The sequence below is a fragment of the Callithrix jacchus genome, chromosome 8 (assembly GCF_049354715.1).
Source record: "Callithrix jacchus isolate 240 chromosome 8, calJac240_pri, whole genome shotgun sequence".
NCBI lineage: Eukaryota > Metazoa > Chordata > Mammalia > Primates > Cebidae > Callithrix > Callithrix jacchus.
This window is the reverse complement of record NC_133509.1, coordinates 131,612,004-131,630,616: the sequence shown is the minus strand read 5'-3', so window position 1 is coordinate 131,630,616 and position 18,613 is coordinate 131,612,004. Positions and strand designations below refer to the sequence as shown.

Below are 18,613 nucleotides of genomic sequence, written 5' to 3'. Positions count from 1 at the left end.
AGTATAAGGTGAGAATGGAAGGTATTTATTCTGGAGCTCATGGCCCTGGCACCCTTTGATGGCTCACTGGTTAACATTCTGTAAGGACAGCCGTGTTCCAAGGCCGTTGCCGGCACCTACACCACCCACACATGCTGAGATGCCTTCCCAGTGCAGAGCATGGCAGGACACCAGTCCAAGCGGCTGTGGCAGAGACAACACGTCGGAAATGCTGTAGATGGGAATACAACGCTCGAAGCTAGGAGACCCTTGACAGGTTTTTATGAGTTGATAGCTTGGTATCAAGATCAGAGTCATATATGAGGTTGACCAGTGAGGACTCGCTGTTGGTTGGCTTTGGAAATTAAGAATTGAACTAGGCAGGAAAGGTTCATAAAAATAATCCTGCCATATATTCAAAATACCTATACAGTCCAAACAAATGTTTACGGAGCACTTACTACTGTGAGCCAGGGACTGAGCCCTTCCAGGGCTTCTGAGTTAAGTAATGTCAAAGGAGGCAGTACTGTTTGTCAGGCACTGTGATTTTTCACACACATTATTTCCCCAATTCTTAGAGGGAAAAAAAATCTTGAAGAACTTGGACAATGATTCTTGGTCCCCTGAATCCACTTCCAAAAGTTCTTTTTACTCTCCCTTTATGTCCAGCCTCAATACAAGAGGGCAATTCTTATACAGAAATAATTTAGCTCAGTGGTGGAGCCTTGAACTAGAATGCTGTCATAGCCTAGTACTGAGATTCCTGGCTAAGGGGTCATAATTGATGAAGCAGGGTGACCCAGTGAATAAAAAGTTTCCAGCTTCCCAGGAAAGACAAACCAACTAAAAATTTATACATGAACTCTGTATTGAGAGTTCCTGAATAGTCAGACCCCAGAGTTCCCTTTTTATCTCTGGGAGCCCTAACACAAAAATGTGGAGAAATAAAAATAATCCAGGCATGTTGAGAAAGTGTGAGGAGGTTGCTGTTGGCTCCACTGTGGCGGAAACTCAATCTATAAACTTGAAATAAACGCTATAGTTATTAGGAAGCAACACTGTCCTGGAAGGGTGCACAGCAGGCACTGACTCAACCCGTGAGTCAGTTTATGAATCCTTGCCTTTGTTATTTTCATCCGTAGAATGGGAGCAATCATTCTGAGCCAACCAGCTCTCTGCCACCCCAGGCTGGTAGGAGGCAGATGAGGTAAGGTTTGAGAAGGGCTTTGATCTATCCAGAACAAAGTCACTAGGGTGTCCTTACTCAGTGTAGGTGGCCTAAGAACGGCCCAAGGAAATATCACCTCCTGGGAGAAAGAAAAGGAGAAAGGAGCGAGGGCCAGAATGTGATCAGGATCTTCTGAGTATCCTGACCCTGGTTTATACTCCCCCACCACCTCTGGAAGCTTCATCTCATCCCAGGTGCCCGGAACCCTTATTTCCCTTTTAATAAGGACTTTTGAGCATCGACCATGTGTCAGGCACAGTGTCTGATACGAATATGGATTAGCTGTTTCCCCACACAAATCTTATCTTGAATTGCAGTTCCCATAGTCCGCACATGTCATGGGAGGGACCAGTGAGAGGTAACTAAATCATGGGGGTAGTTACCTTCATGCTGTTCTCATGATAGTGAGTTCTTATGAGATCTGATGGTTTTATAAGAGGCTTTCCCCTCCTCACTCATATTTCTCCTTGATGCCGCCCTGTGAAGAAGGATGTATTTGCTTCGCCTTCAGCCATGACTGTAAGTTTTTTGAGGCCTCCCCAGTCAAGAACTGTGGGGAGGAACTGTGAGTCAATTAAACCTTTTTCCTTTATAAATTACCCAGTCTCAGGTATGTCTTGATTAGCAGTGTTAGAGCAGACTAACATAGTCCTTAACACATTTACAATCCCGTGGGAGCACCAAACATGTCCATGAATTCTAGTGACTATGATGTTTACAAGAACCTATTACATGCTGGGAAAACTATCTCATGTTACCCTGTCAGGTGGGTAATATGACCCAGTGTCCAGATGAAGAGACAAAGCCCCAGTGAAATGAACTGATTTGCTCAAGGTCCCACTGCTAGTGGCCAGTAGAGCTGCCTGACTTCAAATCCATCCTGACATCAATCACAGCTGTTGACATAGGAAATAATGAGGCAAGAGCTAACTGGAGGTACACAGACTCTACACAGTGAGAATACAGGAAGAAGAGAGCATTGTTCTAAAAGGCCTCACAGAGAAGCCTGAGAAGGTAGAGAAGGCGCTATGAACCCAGTTCATCTGCTGAACTAGTATGATTCCTCTCACAATGGTGGAGATGGGTTCATTTAGATGTTTTGCAGTAATAGATTACCGTAATTATTCTGAGGTCAGAAGTGGGTGAAAGAAGTTTTAAAGGTCTGGAAAATGTTTCCTCCTTCTTTTCTTCCTCCTGATAATGGCATCGATGGTGGTGATGATGATAATGATGATGATGATGACACTGAGGACAGCAGCTTTTATTGATTGAGTTGGAAGCATTTGCCAGGAACTGTGCTAATGCCTTATAAACACCATCTCCAGAAATCTTCACAACGTTTTAGGGAGTTGAAAACTTTACCCCCAGTGTAGAGGTAAGACTATTAGAGCTCAGAGAAGGGAAGTCACTTGCTGAAGGTCACACAGCTGGTAAATGATGCAGGTGGGCTTTACGCCAAAATTTCAACTGATTCAGAAGACCAAATGCTTAACTACTCTACCATGAGGTTCGCCAAACACTCGTCATTTCATATGCTTATGTCTTCTGAGCTGCTTTTCAAAATGCCATACTTATTTTATCTTCCTCAAATCTTGAGAGATTTCCCGGGTGGGCCTCCAGGAACGACTGAATTGTTTCACAGTGCCCTGGTGACATTCTCTGAGCTGAGGATGATGTGAGCTGCCTGCATGCGAGCTGCTTCCTCCTTTCTTGTTAGGAGGCATGCCCAGTAGGACCTGTCGACACTCAGCATCCATTTCTACTGCCTTCTTCTGTACCTTCCTACCTACTGCACAGGCTGCAAAACTGAAAGTCGCACTTTCCAGAAACCCTAGCACTTAGGGCTCTGAATGCAAAAAACGTTCCACCAGTTAAGGTCCTCAAAGAAGATCTGGAGGGCAGCGTGAGGTGGCAACATGGTCATGGTGTTGTCTTGGGATTTTTCCACAGCTACATTCCACTGCTTTGTCCCTAATGTCATGACTGTCAGAAGACACTCATGCGTTGTGTTGGTATCAGTATCAGCTTCCTGATGTAGCCATGAGATTACGTAAGAACGATATGGACCTTGCCCAAAGAGAGGTCTGGACTTCATTCTCAGCAATCGGAAGCCCGTGGAATGTCATGCTTGATAGAAGTGTCTTTGTTTGCCTGGGGGCCTTGGGTCACCAAATAATCTAAATAAAATTGAGGGTGGGGCTGGTCACGCCAGATAGTCTTAGGATGGCAGTTGCTCATGCCAGAAACATCCACAATGCAATTTAGGGTGAGTGCTTCGGGTCACACTGCATCAGTGTGGTCCACAGGAACCAGAGACTGCGATCAGCCACGTGGGCAGCCACACCTTCGTGACAGAGCCCCAGTAAAAACTCTGGACACCACGGCTTGGATGTGCTTCCCTGGTCCACAGTACTCTGTGTGAATTTTCACAAAGTGATACTGGGAGGAAACATCCTAACTCCACGAAAAGAGGACAATGCAACTGTGAATGCAGGACCTTCTCCAGCCTCCGCTTCTTCTCTTGGCCGAATTTAACCTGTAACCCTTCCCTGTAATAAACCATACCCATGAGTGTCACACCTTTTAACGAGTTCTAGGAATCTTTCTAGCAACTTATCCAAACGGAATAAGGTTTAGGGAGCCCCTCAAATTTTGCAATTAATTTCAGAAGTGAGGGAAGTCTTATGGGCCATGTTCTCTCCAACTGTATAGTTGGCTAAAACTCTTGCAGAGTTCTTAAACTCTCTGGTTCCAGGGGCAGCCTCCTCATTCTTCCCCTTTAGATTGTTGCGGAGCTGGTGACTCCCCTGGCAAGGCAGTTCTGCCATGCTCAAGCCAGTGCCTGCCAGTCTGGCCCTTCAATCTTTTAATCCCTATGTTAAATGTGTGCTCTAAACATCTAGCAGGCTAACAGTTAACTGTGCCCTGTGTTAAACTTTGACTAATACAGGAGAGAAGTGAGACACCAATCAATGCAATCAATCATCAATTCTAAGAGGCATGCTTTTCCTGTTTTAATACCTCTGAACTCTGGATATAGCTTGTAGTTGATGCCAGTTACAATCGGCAGTGGCTTTTTTCTTTATTAGTAATACATAAAATAATGGGGCATCTAACACTTGGTGGAGTCTTAGATTTGTTGAAATTCTAGGATACGCAGTGTTTGCTTCGTCAGAGAGTCTCTCCAGATCATTTCTCCTCTTCATTTTACTTCTCACATTGCACACTGGATCCGCTGTCCCCAGACCTGAGGGCATGGACTTCTTCCTTTCTTTCACTTCACACTCATCGAAAGTGAAAACAAATACCCTTAGAGAAAGAGAGAAGCAATGTGTTCATGCAATAGGACATGGGTTTCATGACTGAGAGAGGCCTGAATCTGAATCCACTTAATTGCTGTGTGACCTTGTATAGATTATTACTCTTGCTGAGCTTCCTCTTCAACTGTAAATGATAGTGGCTGTTGGGATTAAATGAGATAGCACCTATAAAATTCTTGGCCCTAGGAGGCACTCAAGAAAGACCTTCCCTCCTCCTTCCGCACATCCTTCTCTTACTGTTCTCCTTCTGAACATCACGAGGTCGGCCACTCACATCACTCCGTGTCCCAGAGCCAAGCTGCAAGCAGCTGTTACCGTCTATTGGCCGTGGCTAGACACAGACTCGAGTCAAATATACGTTCATGTTCATATCCAGTCGCCAACTTGTGAACTGGGAAAGGAAGGAGAGTTCTGTCAGAAACAAAAGCAAATTGTTGCTTTTATTTTTGCAACCATCCAACTCTAGTCATGTTTTGATTTCAGGGCTGCTCCAAGATTCTGGGACAAAAGGCACTATATATAAGCATGATTATGAGACTCAAAGGGGGTCCTGAGCAGAACAAAATCCTTTTATTACAGAGAATTGGAAAGACTTGTTGTCAGCTATAGTTACCGCATGGAAATGCATTTTTTTCTTTCTTTACACATCATCAGCGTTGCCACCGCTGTGCTGTAGCTAAACCCATATGCTATCAATTAATCTATCTACAAATATTTTAAAGGATAATGACTAACATATTTTGGCAGTTACCATGTGCCACGCATGGTCCTAACAACTTTATATCTCATATCTCATTCAGTCTTCCCAGCAGCTCTTCCCTGAGGTAGGTATCATTATTAGCCCATTTGACAGGTGACAAAATTAAGCCTTGGAGAAATTAGGCAACTTGCTGAAAGTCCTACGGCTAAAAAGAGGTAGAGTCAGGATTTCAATGCAGCTGTATGGTGTCAATTATTATGCTCCTCCTCTACGTCAAGTGGAATATGGGAATGCACAGCAAGATGGGTACATGTCCTAGATCCTCAGAAATCTATAATCTGATCATCAAGATAAATGTCAGCTGACTGGCATACTAGTAGCTGTCCCAGCAGCTGAGGTGTCACAGATATCTTAGTGAGCCAGGGTTCTTCTAGAAGACAGAGTTCAGAGTCGATACACTGTTTATATGAATTACCGTGTTCCCCTCCCTACTCTTGACCTCGTGGTTTCCTCCTAGTTCAGGCAGCAAAGGCTTTCCAGCACCATGCCGCAAGGAATTCCACAAGAAAGGGAACAAAGATGGTGGCAATTCTTGGCTTCCAAATTTTAAAATACAATCTTGAAACTCAAGGTAGAAGCAACATAATTCAGAGAAGATTTTCAGAGTTCCAGAAATGTATGCTCTGGAGTATCAAATCTCAAGGCCTTGGAGGAAAGGCTAGAGCACAGCAGAAGTCTCCGAAGACCTTTTTCCAGTGCAACAGTGGATATGTGTCCTAGAATGAGGAACAGAGAGAAGAAGGAGGGAGACAGGGGTCGCTGCCAAGGTGTCTTTGAGAAGGGCCCTCTCTGTATCACTCCCCAAGGCCAAATCCCAGACCGTGGAGGAGATAGAATCTCACGTGGGATGCATTTGATGGGTCTCAGAGCATCAGGTCTCACCTGTGTCCTGGAATCTCTCCTCAGGCACTGATTCTGTGGTGTTACAGGCTAAATTACATCCCTTTTTATTCCTGTGCTGAAGTCCTAATCCCTAAAACCTCAGAGGTGACTGCACTTGGCCTATAAAGAGGTGATCACTTAAAAATCAGGTCACTGGGGTGGGCCTTCATCCGATCTCACTGGTGTCCTTAGAAGAAGGGGACATTTGGACACAGACATGCAGAGGGAAGACTCTGAAGAGCAGAAAGAAGACGGCCGTCCACAAGCTGTGAGAAGCCTCAGGAGAAACCAACTCTACCAACACCTTGATCTTGGATTGTGAGAACAGAAATAAACTGTGGGAAAATAAGCTCCTCTTGTTTAAGTCACTCATTCTCTAGTATGTTGTTATGACTGCCCTAGCGGACTAATACACGCAGTGACCTTCAAGCCACAGAGCTGCACGGCTCTGCATCAAGACCAATCCCCACACCCAGAGGAGGCTCCCCCTGCCCCTCCTGGGGTCTGGGCTGTGGCTCTGGGCTCAGTGCTGCGCCTCTAAGTTGCACCAACATCTTGCAGCCACCTACGTGTGAGCCCCATCAGGAGTCCTTTCTTCTTCTGTCACTCAGATTAGAGGGAAACTTCTAAGAGGCCAAAGCGTGAACCGAGAGAGCGAGAGAGAGAAAGAGAGAAAGAGAGAGAGGTTGGTGCAACCACTTTTAAAAGTTAAATAGATTGATAGAATTCCTAGGAAAATAGCAGAAGGGGAGAGGAATGAAACTGTGTTCCACATTAAATTCCTAAAAAGAAAAAAAAATTAAATAATAAAGAAAAAATTCCGCATTGAATTCCTAATAAGAAAATAATAATAATAAAGAAATTATTGTTGCACTCCTATTACGGGAGGACCGTGGATGACGTTGACGTGTTTAACCTTCACTATCAACTCCGAAAGACAGGTATGATTATGTACCAGATGAGAAACGGGATCTCAAGCTGTCGCTAGTGACAGTGGGGTTTTATACCCGAGACTGTCTGACTCGAAGCCATGATAACTCCACACTGACTACTCAAACTAGATTCATGGCCATTTTCCTCTCTCTCTCTTTCTGCATAAAAGTCTCTAGCTAATACTTCAAGAGAGAGAAGGAATAATCAGCAAGTTGATACATTATACTCACTTCAAGCAAACAAGCCAATCGCTGCTTGTCTCTCACGGGGGTGGCTTGATTGCTGACCGTTAGTGACCATTAATAAAAGAAACCAGGTTACCCCACACGCGCACGATTGAATTTCCCAGGGAGCCGAGCCAGGGAGCTGAGCTCAGCCAATATTTTCATAAGCTAACACCTGCAATGGAGACATAAAGCATGATCTAACTGAGGTAGCATTTATCTTTGGGAATTAAAATACAAACCAAAGGATAATTTATGAGCTTGCTCATTCTCTCCCCTTGCCATCAATTACTCAGCTTAACACAGAGATAAGCCTCAGTTGTTCTGCACATCTGTTAAGCAGCTTTAAGAGAAGTCAGGACACATTTGCAGGGCCTTTGGGTGCCTCTGCTGGTTTAATCTCAGGTTTCTTCATTAACCATTGAACAAATGAAGAATGAGCCCCTAGTGTGTCCCAGGCACTGTCCTAGGCTCTTGGGACAGGAATGAACAAGAAAAGATTGCTGTCCTCAAGTGGCCACACTCTATGGGGGCAGATGGACACAAACTTACGGTGATAGGACAAGGCAGCGGTGGCATTATGAGGGGAATTTCTGCTCCCACTGACCAGTTTTCCTGAAGAAAGCTTGATTTCACGCCCCAGGGGATGTGCTCTTGGAAAGAAACTGTAGCCCCTCTCCCACTCACTCTTCCCAAGTAAAGAGAAGTGACTTGCCAGTTAGTTAGACTTGGAGAAAGAACCCAAAGTGGGTCTGAGTTCCCCGGACCCACCCACTCCCTCACTGTCTCTCTTTGATCTGCTTGCCTGCCCCTGCCTCCAAGGTGTGAAAAAACATGGGTTAGGCCCACTTGCCTTCCTAACTCAGATCTGGAAGCACAAATTGCTCTGTGGAGGCTCACAGATGTAGGACAGGGACTCCTTGCATTTGGCTGTGAATGGCTGGCCTCAGCGGAGTTGCCCCAAAATTTAGATCTGGAGCCAAAGTCTAAGGAAGCTCCATTGGCCACAGATCAACCCATATTCTCCAATCAAGCTTTACCTAAAATAAGGCTGGCATTTCGATGTCATCTCTGTGATTCTATGTCTATACTTCCATTTATTTCAAAACTCAGAGGGAAGGAAAGAGTGTTAGTTAATCACCAGTAGCTATGACCGTGGTGAGAGGGAGGAAATGAATGAGCAAAGAGAAGTGATAGCTAACCCAGTGGAGGCAAGGGGCTGGGGGGTAAGGCTGGACTCTAGTGTGAGGTTCTGAAAAAGAAGTAAATAGGACTCAATCAAACAGGCATGGGAAGGGCATTCCTGGCAGGCGGAGGGGCATATGCAAAGGCATGGAAGTATGAAAGAGGCTCAGTGCATTTGAGAACTTGTTAAAAGCTACCCTCATCTCTTGACTCCCCAGGGATGGCACCTGCTTAGCTCTGCCCCTTCTCTTTGGATGGATCACTGCCTTCAGTTCCTCATTTCCAGCCATACGTTAGCCCTCTCTATTACAGCATCTGTCTCCCTCACACCACCAAAAAGCATTTCTGCTAAGACCACCCATGACCACATGGTACTAATTACAATTACCATTGTTCAGTTTCTATCTCACCAAGGCTCCTCCAGTGTTCACCACTGACCATTCTCTTCTTCTTAAAGTACTTTCTTCTCTTGGCTTCTGTAACACTTTGTCCTGATTTCTGTTTTTCTCTGTGAAAGCTCCCTGTGCTAACACTTCTTCTTTGGCTCCAATTTCTAAGTCTTCAAGGCCCTTTTTTCTATCTTTATGTTATATATATATATATTTTTGTTTTTTTTTGAGACAGAGTTTCGCTCTTGCAACCCAGGCTGGAGTGCAATGGCGCGATCTCGGCTCACCGCAACCTCCGCCTCCTGGGTTCAGGCAATTCTCCTGCCTCAGCCTCCTGAGTAGCTGGGATTACAGGCACGCACAACCGTGCCCAGCTAATTTTTTTTTGTATTTTTAGTAGAGACGGGGTTTCACCATATTGACCAGGATGGTCTCGATCTCTTGACCTCGTGATCCACCCTCCTCGGCCTCCCAAAGTGCTGGGTTTACAGGCTTGAGCCACCACACCCAGCCTATGTTAGATATTTTTTAAGAGACGGAATCTTGTTCTATTGCCCAGGCGGATCTTGAACTCTCAGGCTCAAGTGATCCTCCTGCCTCTGCCTCCCAAATAGCTAAGATGACAGGTGTGAGCCACGGCACCTCGCTTATGTTTGGATCTTTGTGTTCGAATCGACATGGATATCAGGGGGTGGGGATTAAAACTTGGAAATTATTAGCATCTAGTTGCATGGTGGAGATGGGAGTGGATTATCTATGAGGATGGATAAGCTACCCTAAGAAGTAAGTGTAGATTAAAAAGAAATCAGAGTCAGTGGTGACGGTGAAGTAGCTTCCATCATACTAATCTCCCACTGGACAGCAGCCAAAAGCAGGCAGAAACCAAAGGGGATTTGACCCTTGAAAGAAGGGGCCACACTAAGGGACAGCCTTGTTTATTTGACTTTTCTATGGAGGACACTTCCCAGTCTGCATGCCACAGGGTGGCTAGAAGTCAAGAAGAAAACCAGTTTTATTATCTGGAGGCATCAGAGGATGGGGTTCTCAACTGCCAGAGGAATTGGAAACTGAGGGAAGGCAGACGTCCTAGAATGGGGGTAGTCATGAGGGGCAGCCTTAAAACCTCCATATATACATCCCTGAAATCACTGGCTATTTAGTGAATTGCATATGCATGAGAAAGATTTCAAGGAGCCCAAGGGGAAAACAGTAATTGGAAGGTGAGGCCAGATGCAGTGGCTCGGGCCTGTAATCCCAGCACTTTGGGAGGCTGAGGCAGATGGATCACAGGTAGGGAGTTCAAGACCGGTCTGACCAACCTGGTGAGACCCTTTCTCTACTAAAAACACAAAAAATTAGTCCATCATGGTGGTGCCCACCTGTAATCCCAGCTACTCAGGAGGCTGAGGCAGGAGAACCACTTGAACCTGGGAGACAGAGATTACAGTGAGCTGAGATCGTGCCATTGCACTCTAGCGGGGGTGACAGAGTGAGACTCTGTCTCTCAAAAAAAAAAAAAATTGGAAGGCTAAAAGAACAGTGTGCAGATTTCAGCAACTGCCCACTGTGGGGAGACCAAGCTTGGGGCTTGAGTCCTGCGGAGTTAGAGGAGCCTAATAAACATTTCAGGCTGTCCATGGAAAACCCCCAAAAAGACCATGGCTGAAGACAAAAGGCTATGTCCAAGCTCTAAGGAACTAAGCAACAGAGATGCAATGATGTCAAGTAGTTGTTTCAGGCACACAGCTAACGAGTTTAGGGCTGCGACTCAAATTCACCTGGTCTGGCTTGTCACAGCCGTCAGCATCAAAATGAAGTCACTGGTATTAAAGAAATCCTAACAAATGTCGCCGGGAAAAGCCATGAAGAGAAATTCTCATGCTTGTATGTCTTTGACTAAAAACTATCACGAAAGACTGCAAAAACCACAATCTTGCGCAAAGGCCATTGCACCGAAAATCCTCCTGCCAGGACATCTGCCCAGCAACCGCGTGTCTAACCTCAGACTGGCATCACCCTTGTTATTGATCTTTGTAGCCAAGAATAATTATTGCCAAACAATTGTGTAATCCTCCTCATTTTTTTGAAAACCTTTGTCTTTCTTTACTCCCTGAATATGCACGCAGTTTACTAGGGCATGCATTTCTCCATTGCAATGCTTTATTCCTAAATAACTGCTTTTTTTTTTTTTTCCGCAGGCTTCTCTCTAGTTGGGATTTAGGATGACCGACCCTATAGCCCATGCCCTTGCCGCTGCCCTCCATGGCCTCTCTCTGAGCACCCTGCACTTTTCCCTTAAAGCACTTGTCACCAAATTCAATATCCAAATGTAATTTTATACTTGGTGGTTTGTGTTCTGTACTACGCGGAAGATTCCTGGGCAGAGAGCTTACCCAGCCCCTGGCACATGGTCCACACCCACTAAATATTTGTTGAATGAATAAATGAATCATTTGGTATGGCTGATTTACCAATGCTCGAGCGTGTATAATGTATTAATATCTCTTCTGGTAGTAAAAATATATCATTAAAAATGCCTTCATGCCATATGATTTCACCTCCTTGTGATCCTGGAATGAATTAAATCACCAATAATCATTCTCATTTACAGCTGGGTTTATTTGTACATATCTGTTACTGACTATTTTTAAGCGTGATCGGGAATTCCTAAGTGCAGTATGAATGACTCAGTATTTGATTAATCAGCTCAGTGGGGAAAATTTCTATGGGTAATCAGACCGAACATAAAGATAGGGCCCATGCTGAGAATGAACGAAGGGAGGGAAGAGAGGGAGAGAGAAGGACAGAGATAAGAATTCTTTTGTAGCCAGAAACGCAGCTTGAGTCAGTGCCACTGAATGTGTAAAGTTTCTTTCTTTCTTTTCTTTTTTTGAGGCTGAGTTTTGCTCTTGTTGCACAGGCTGGAGTGCAATGGCACAATCTTGGCTCAATGCAACCTGCAGTTCCTGGGTTCAAGTGATTCTCCTGCCGCAGCCTCCCGAGTAGCTGGAACTACAGGCATGTGCCACCACACCCGGCTGATTTTTTGTATTTTTAGTAGAGATGGGATTTCACCATATTGGCCAGACTGGCCTAGAACTCCTCACCTCAGGTGATCCACCCACCTTGGCCTCCCAAAGTGCTGGGATTACAGGCAGGAGCCACTGGGCCCGGCCATTGAAGTTTCTGTTTCATTGTGAGGTTGGGCTGGCAGCTGTATTAATTTCCTGGGGCTGCCACAACAAATAAGCACCAACGTGGAGACTCACAACAGAAGTGCACAGTTCTAGGGGTCGAAGTCCTAAAGCAAGGTGCCCGCAGAGCTGTGCTCCCTCTGAAGGGGACCTCCTGCAGCAGCTGGTGGCTCCTGGCTTTCCTTGGCTACTGCCTGCATCTCTCCAACCCCACCTCTATCTGCACATGGCCTTCTCCCCTGTATGGCTCAGATCTCTCTTTCCTTCCTCTTTTAATGAAACCAGTCATTGGATTTATGGCCCACTCTAGGTCCAGGATGATCTCATCTCCACATCCTTAAATTACACACCTTGTTTCCAAAAAATATCATGTTCACAGGTACTCAGAGTTAGAACTTGGACGTACCCTTTTGGGAGACACAATTCAACCCACTGCAGTGGATGCTGCTGCGTAATTCCCTTTAATAGAGGTAAAGAGTGGGGACTGCTAGCCAGGTGCAGTGGCTCACACCTGTAATCCCAGCACTGTGGAAGGCCGAGGTGGGTGGATTACCTGAGGTCAGGGGTTCGAGACCAACATAGTAAAACCCTGTCTCAACTAAAAATAGAAAACAATTAGCCAGGTGTGGTGGTGCATGCCTGTGTTCCCAGCTACTTGGGAGGCTAAGGCAGGAGAATCATGTGAGCCCAGGAGGCAGAGGTTGCAGTGAGCAGAGATTGTGCCACTGCATTCCAGCCTGGGTAACAGTGTGAGACTCTGTCTCAAAAAAAAAAAAAAGAATGAAACTGCCCTGACAGCCAACTTCTGTCCCCAGGTGTTGCTGGCCATGTCCCCACGGCTTCATGGTCTTTTCAAATTGGAGCCTGCTCTGGCCCAAGCCCAGTACTGGGTGTTGTTTTATTCTCACAAGTACTCTGCAAGATCTCCACTTTCCAGAGAAGGAAACATATATCCCAAAAGGTTAAATCAGCTGCTCAGGGTCACATACATGGAGGTGCAAGGTTTGAATGTAAGTGTATCTTCTCCAAAGCCAGGGATATCACCATCCCACACTGCCTGAAACGCTTCTATTAGAGAGCCACTGGATTCTCAAAACTCATTTGAGAATTAAACGCAGACACTTCCTGAGAGAGGTTACCCAAGCCTTCCTAGAAACCCAGGTTGTAGAAGACTGTATTAGATCACCTTCTTCTAGAACCTGAGAAACCCCAGGGGCACACATGTAGGGAGAGGCACTAAGGCGGAGCTTTGGTACAAGGGTAAACTCACACACTGAGAAACTGATGTCCACAGAGGTTAAGTGATGGGAGCAGGAGTACACGGCAAATCAAAAATCAGACCTGGGGATCCTGATTCTGCATCAGAAAATTTGGAAGGCATCAGTCAATTGAAATATCCTAAACTGGCTGTGTCGAAGGATTGCTATCAATGGAATCAAGTTTAAACATCAAAATCCCAGCCAGATTTCCCATGATCACATCTTTCCGAGATCTCTCATAACCAAATAGTTCAGACAGGAGAGTTTTAGCAGGAAGCTAAGTGTTAGAGACCTGGGTTTCAGTAGCCACTTCTCCACTCTGAGCTGCAGTTGCCTCACCTTTCAGCAAAAACATGGATTTAATCATCTCAAAATTACCTCTAGCACTAAACATGTATTATTCAGAAGCTCCTACAGCTTGGGTAAGCCTCAGCACCAACTAGAGCTAGTTCAAACTCCAAATAGGTGTCCATTGCTGACACCTTTTCCCCCTTCCTCTATTATCTGCACTCCGCCATTCCAGTGGGGAACCATCATCGACCACTTTTACCTTGCAGTTGAAAAGAGCTGACCACTTCTGTAGTGAGCATATAACTCAGGCCTAACCAATCAGAGCAGCTTATATACCTTGAAGATTTTGATTGGCTCAGGAATAGACATCCATCCAATTTGAGCCAATGAGATACAGTCCAGACACTTTTATTGAAAATACTGGGAGAAAGAAGTGCTCTGTCTGTTGGCCTTGCCAAGCAGTGAGAATCTCATTATGTGAGCCAGGGAGGTCAGTGTGAAGGGGAGGTAGAGTATGGTAATCGAGTTCTGGTAACACTGACATTGCTGGAGCGTCTAGATGCAACCTTGCCTGCACTCCAAACACTCCTGAGATTTTTAGTTATGTGAGCTAGAGACATTATATTCCTTATTTTTTCCTTTCTTTCTTTTTTTTTTTTTTTTTTTTGTTTAAGCCACTTTAAATTAAGTTTAGGCCACTTGGAACTAAAAGTTTCGTGATTGATACCAAAAAACTCTCATTTTAAGGATGAGAAAATGGAAACCCAGAATGAAAAAATAGCTTTTCCATAAAATCTGACAGCAGAAACCACCTTAAAGCCCATCAAGTCCAATTCCCACTATTTGCAGATAAAGAAACTGGTGTCCAGAGATGAGAAGTGGCTTGTTATGTGTATACAACACACACATACACACGCACTCACATTGCAATGTGAGTTGTCTTATTACAATACTGAGGAACTCTGTTTATCATCAAACATTTCATACCTCCTATTACACGTGAGAGAATTATTATCTAGCCTGGTGCCGTGAAATGCTTTTTCCCATAATGGAATTTTACTCTGGAAGTGTATTTTGGTATTAAAAGGTTCCACTTTATAATGTCGATGGTTCAATCTGTGATCTAAAAGGCACTTAAACGCTTTGAACAAGAAGCATAAAGAGCTTTTATTGCAAAAGCCTTGCTGGATCTACCAATTTTGCCATTGATCCTTTTCCCCAGAAGACTGCTCTTGGAAGCAGCCATTGCAGAAGCAAATCCCATGGTGGGGTTGGGTCTCCCGCGGCTTAGTAAGACAAATTTCAGAGGGCTGTACTTTCTGCGTGCCCATATGCAGACACCAAAGCATTCTGGATGGACTGCTACAGAATGTTTTAAGCACATCACTCCAAGCAAAGACACTTGAGCCATCCAGAAAAGCCATAAAGATTGAGTCTCACTTCCCTTGTTAATCCCAGTGTGTTTCCTCCATTAGCTCACTTCATTGTAAAATAGGTTCGATAATAACAGTATCTGGGCCGGGCGTGGAGGATCATGCCTGTAATCCCAGCACTGTGAGAGGCTGAGGTGGGAGGATCACTTGAGGCCAAGAGTTCGAGACCAGCCAAGCCAATGTGGCGAACCCCATCTCAACTAAAAAAAAAAAAAATACAAAAATTAGTGTATGCCCATGGTCCCAGCTACTTGGGAGGCTGAGGCATGTAAATTTCTTGAGCTTGGGAGACAACGTTGCACACCAGCCTGGGCGACAGAGAAAGATTCTGTCTCAAAAATTATGAATACTAATAATAACACCAGTATCCAGTGTTATTGTGGGGGTCAGTCAGTTACAGTTTCTAAGAAACCTGATACATATCAGTGCCTGGTGAATGTAGGTTTCCTGTTCCTGATTGGCATGCTTCCTTCATAACTGAGGGATTCAGGTCCCACAGAGAACAGCGATGTTGTGCAAAGAACCCCACACTTACATCAGGGAGACTCCTGACATTCTAGCTTTACCCTGGGCGGTTCATTCACTTCTCTAAGCCTCCATTTCCTCTTATAAAGGGGCATTTGAATATGTCACAGAACTGTCATTGTCACTCACGTTGTGTATGGACCAATATGGCTGCCCCAACCTCAATTCCACGTGACCTTTCAGCTCAGTGGCCTGGCATGGAAAAGGGAATATAATTAGCACCTCTTAGTCATTGACTCACCCTTTACCAATAGCTGGGGACCAGGGAAATTTGGTCCACTGCCAACTTAGCAGAAGCTATAGGCAGGAGTATCCCATGAAAGGGCTGTGGGCAGAGCAGCAATGCGAAGCTGGAGTGATAGGGCATTTCCCAGAGAGTGCACCTTGGACCAGTGTCCCATCAGAGTTCCAAAGTGAAATACGTATGAAAAATATTGCATCCAGCACTTTCTGCAAGATTTCTGGTGCTCATGATTATGTTTAATTCCCCCAGTCAGAGGGGGAAATAATCTTGTTTAATCTTAGACTTCTCAAACGTATTTCACCATGGAACACCTTTTCCCAAGCACTGTTTCATAGCCCTGAGGGAGGGCAGAGCACACTTGAGGGAGCAGGGCTCCAAGATTCCAGAAGCTCAAGTGGAATTTCTGAGCTCTTTCTTACATTGGGTATTCCTGCTGACACTTCGGTGCTTCCATTTGGGTATTCCAATGCCAAGGTACTCTTTGGCCACATCATTGACTGTACTCAAAGCATTTATTGATCTGTGCACCTAGTCACATTGACAAAGTGCACTCCACTTCCCATGTACTCTTCTAGGCAAAGAGAACACCTCGAAAATATGGCTCCTGGCTAAAAGGAAGGTAGACACATGAGCAAACAAGAGTGAAAAGGCTCATAAGACAAATGTGTGCCTGGTGGAGGTGCAGAGGCTTTGGGGAGAAGCCTTGTTTGAAGGATGAGGTGCTACCCCTAGAAAATAGTCGAGAAGGCAGGATCCAGCACAGGCAACACGTGCAAAGGCTCAGACAGAAGACGGCAGAGGGGATTTCTGGAATTACAAGGAATTAAATCAGGGATAGAGATCCAGGGATAAGAGGAGAGGAGTGGAAAGGTAAGGAGAAGCCAGGCCATGAAGAACGTACTGAGCGGTGCATGCCAAGGGTATCCTTAAGTGTCCTTCAGAGGCAATGGAATAGTCAGATATGTGTGAGCGGGGAGGTGAAGTGACATAGTTAGATCTGTGATTGGCAACAGCCCTAATACCCTGTGGAGGTGGGCTTGGGGAAAGCACCTAGAACATTTGATAATAGCTGATGGGCAGGATGTGCTTAAAAGGTTAAAGATGGCTGCAAATTTCTTGTCCATCTCCCGATTGAAAGATGGGGTATATTTCCCCTCCCCTTTCATCTGGGCTGGACTTGGTGCTTACTTGGCCAACAGAATGTGGGAGAAGGGACTTCCAATCCTAGTCACCTAGTCATAAGAATTCTTGCAGTTTCTACCTAGGCTTCTTGGAATACTCACTCTAGAGCAGTTGCATCCAACCCTTTGAATGAAAGGACCTTTTTTTTTGAGATGGAGTCTCGCTCTGTTGCCCAGGCTGGAGTGCAGTGGCATGATCTTGGCTCACTGCAACCTCCACCTCCTAGGTTCAAGCAGTTCTACCTCAGCCTCCGAAGTAGCTGGGATTACAGGCGTGTGCCACCATGCTCAGCTAATTTTTTGTATTTTTAGTAGAGACAGGGTTTCACCATGCTGGCCAAGCTCCTCTCGAACTCCTGACCTTGTTATTCGCCCGCCTTGGCCTACCAAAGTGTTGGGATTATAGGTGTGAGCCATTGTGCCCAGCCAAATATGAGGACTTTTTGCTTAACTGTGGTGGTATCACAAAAATTATGCACGGACCTTTTTTTTTTTTTAAGCTCATCAGCTATCATTAGTGTTAATGTACTTCATGTGTGGCCCAAGGCAATTCTTCTTCCAGTGTGCCCCAGGGAAGCCAAACATTTGTACACTCATGCTCTAGAGAGAGCCAGCTGTCTGATTCCCCCCAGGAAAGACAACCCTGCTCTAAGGGTAGCCCAAGCTAGCCACATGGAGAGGTGCATATTCAATGAGACTGGCCCAGCTAGCCCCACTGTGCTAGCTGCCCCAGCCAAATCATCAGACATGTCAATGCAAATGCCATCTTGGGTAATCCAGCTCTGGAAAACACAACATGAAGACAAATTAAAAGAGTTCAGCCAGCAGTCAGAACCAAGGCCACAGTAACACAACCCCAGTGGAGTCCCCCAGGCATCTCCGATTGTTCAGGTCATCCCAGGTGTGTGATCCCACGATGGCTGAGGTCGAGCCATCATGAAACAGAGACCAGCTATCTCGCACACCCTACCCCAATTCCTAACCTAAAACATAGTGCATATAATACAATGGGGCTATTGTTTTATGCCACTAACTTTTGGCGTGGTTTTTCCACAGCAAGAGATAAACATGATCCTGGACAAGTTCAAGTGGAAGTTCATCTAGTGAAACCGTGCTGTGAACAGAAACTACAGAGTTTCCATTTGGAAAATGAAGAATTCTGAAGATGGATGGTACTGATGGTTTCACAACAATGGGAATATGTTTAATGCCACTGAGCTGTGTGCATTTAAACATGGTTAGGATGGTAAATTTTATGTGATGTGTATTTTACACAATTAAAAATTTATCAGTCCTGTGAAAAGATAAGTGGGTGTTGAACAGTGAGAAAACATGGACACAGGGAGGGGAACATCACACACCGGGGCCTGTGAGGGGGTGAGGGGCTACAGGAGGGGTAGCAGCAGGTGGGGGGATTGGGGAGGGACAACATCAGGAGAAATATCTAATGTAGATGACAGGGGGATGGAAGCAGCAAGCCATCATGGCATGTGTATACCTATGTAACAAACCTGCATGACCTGCACAGGTACCCCAGAACGTAAAGTATAATAAAAAAAAATACACTGCTGTATGGAGGAAGGCAC

General features: G+C 45.3%; 1 long non-coding RNA gene across 1 annotated transcript in view; it reads right to left on the bottom strand.

Annotated features, from left to right (window-relative positions):
• Positions 1-4: 4 nt before the first annotated feature.
• Positions 5-18,613, bottom strand: part of LOC128928871 (uncharacterized) — a 206,764-nt gene continuing 188,155 nt past the window's right edge. Inside the window, exon 6 of the long non-coding RNA XR_008474590.2 lies at positions 5-4,918. This is a non-coding gene — a long non-coding RNA (uncharacterized LOC128928871). The remainder of the gene's footprint in view (positions 4,919-18,613) is intronic.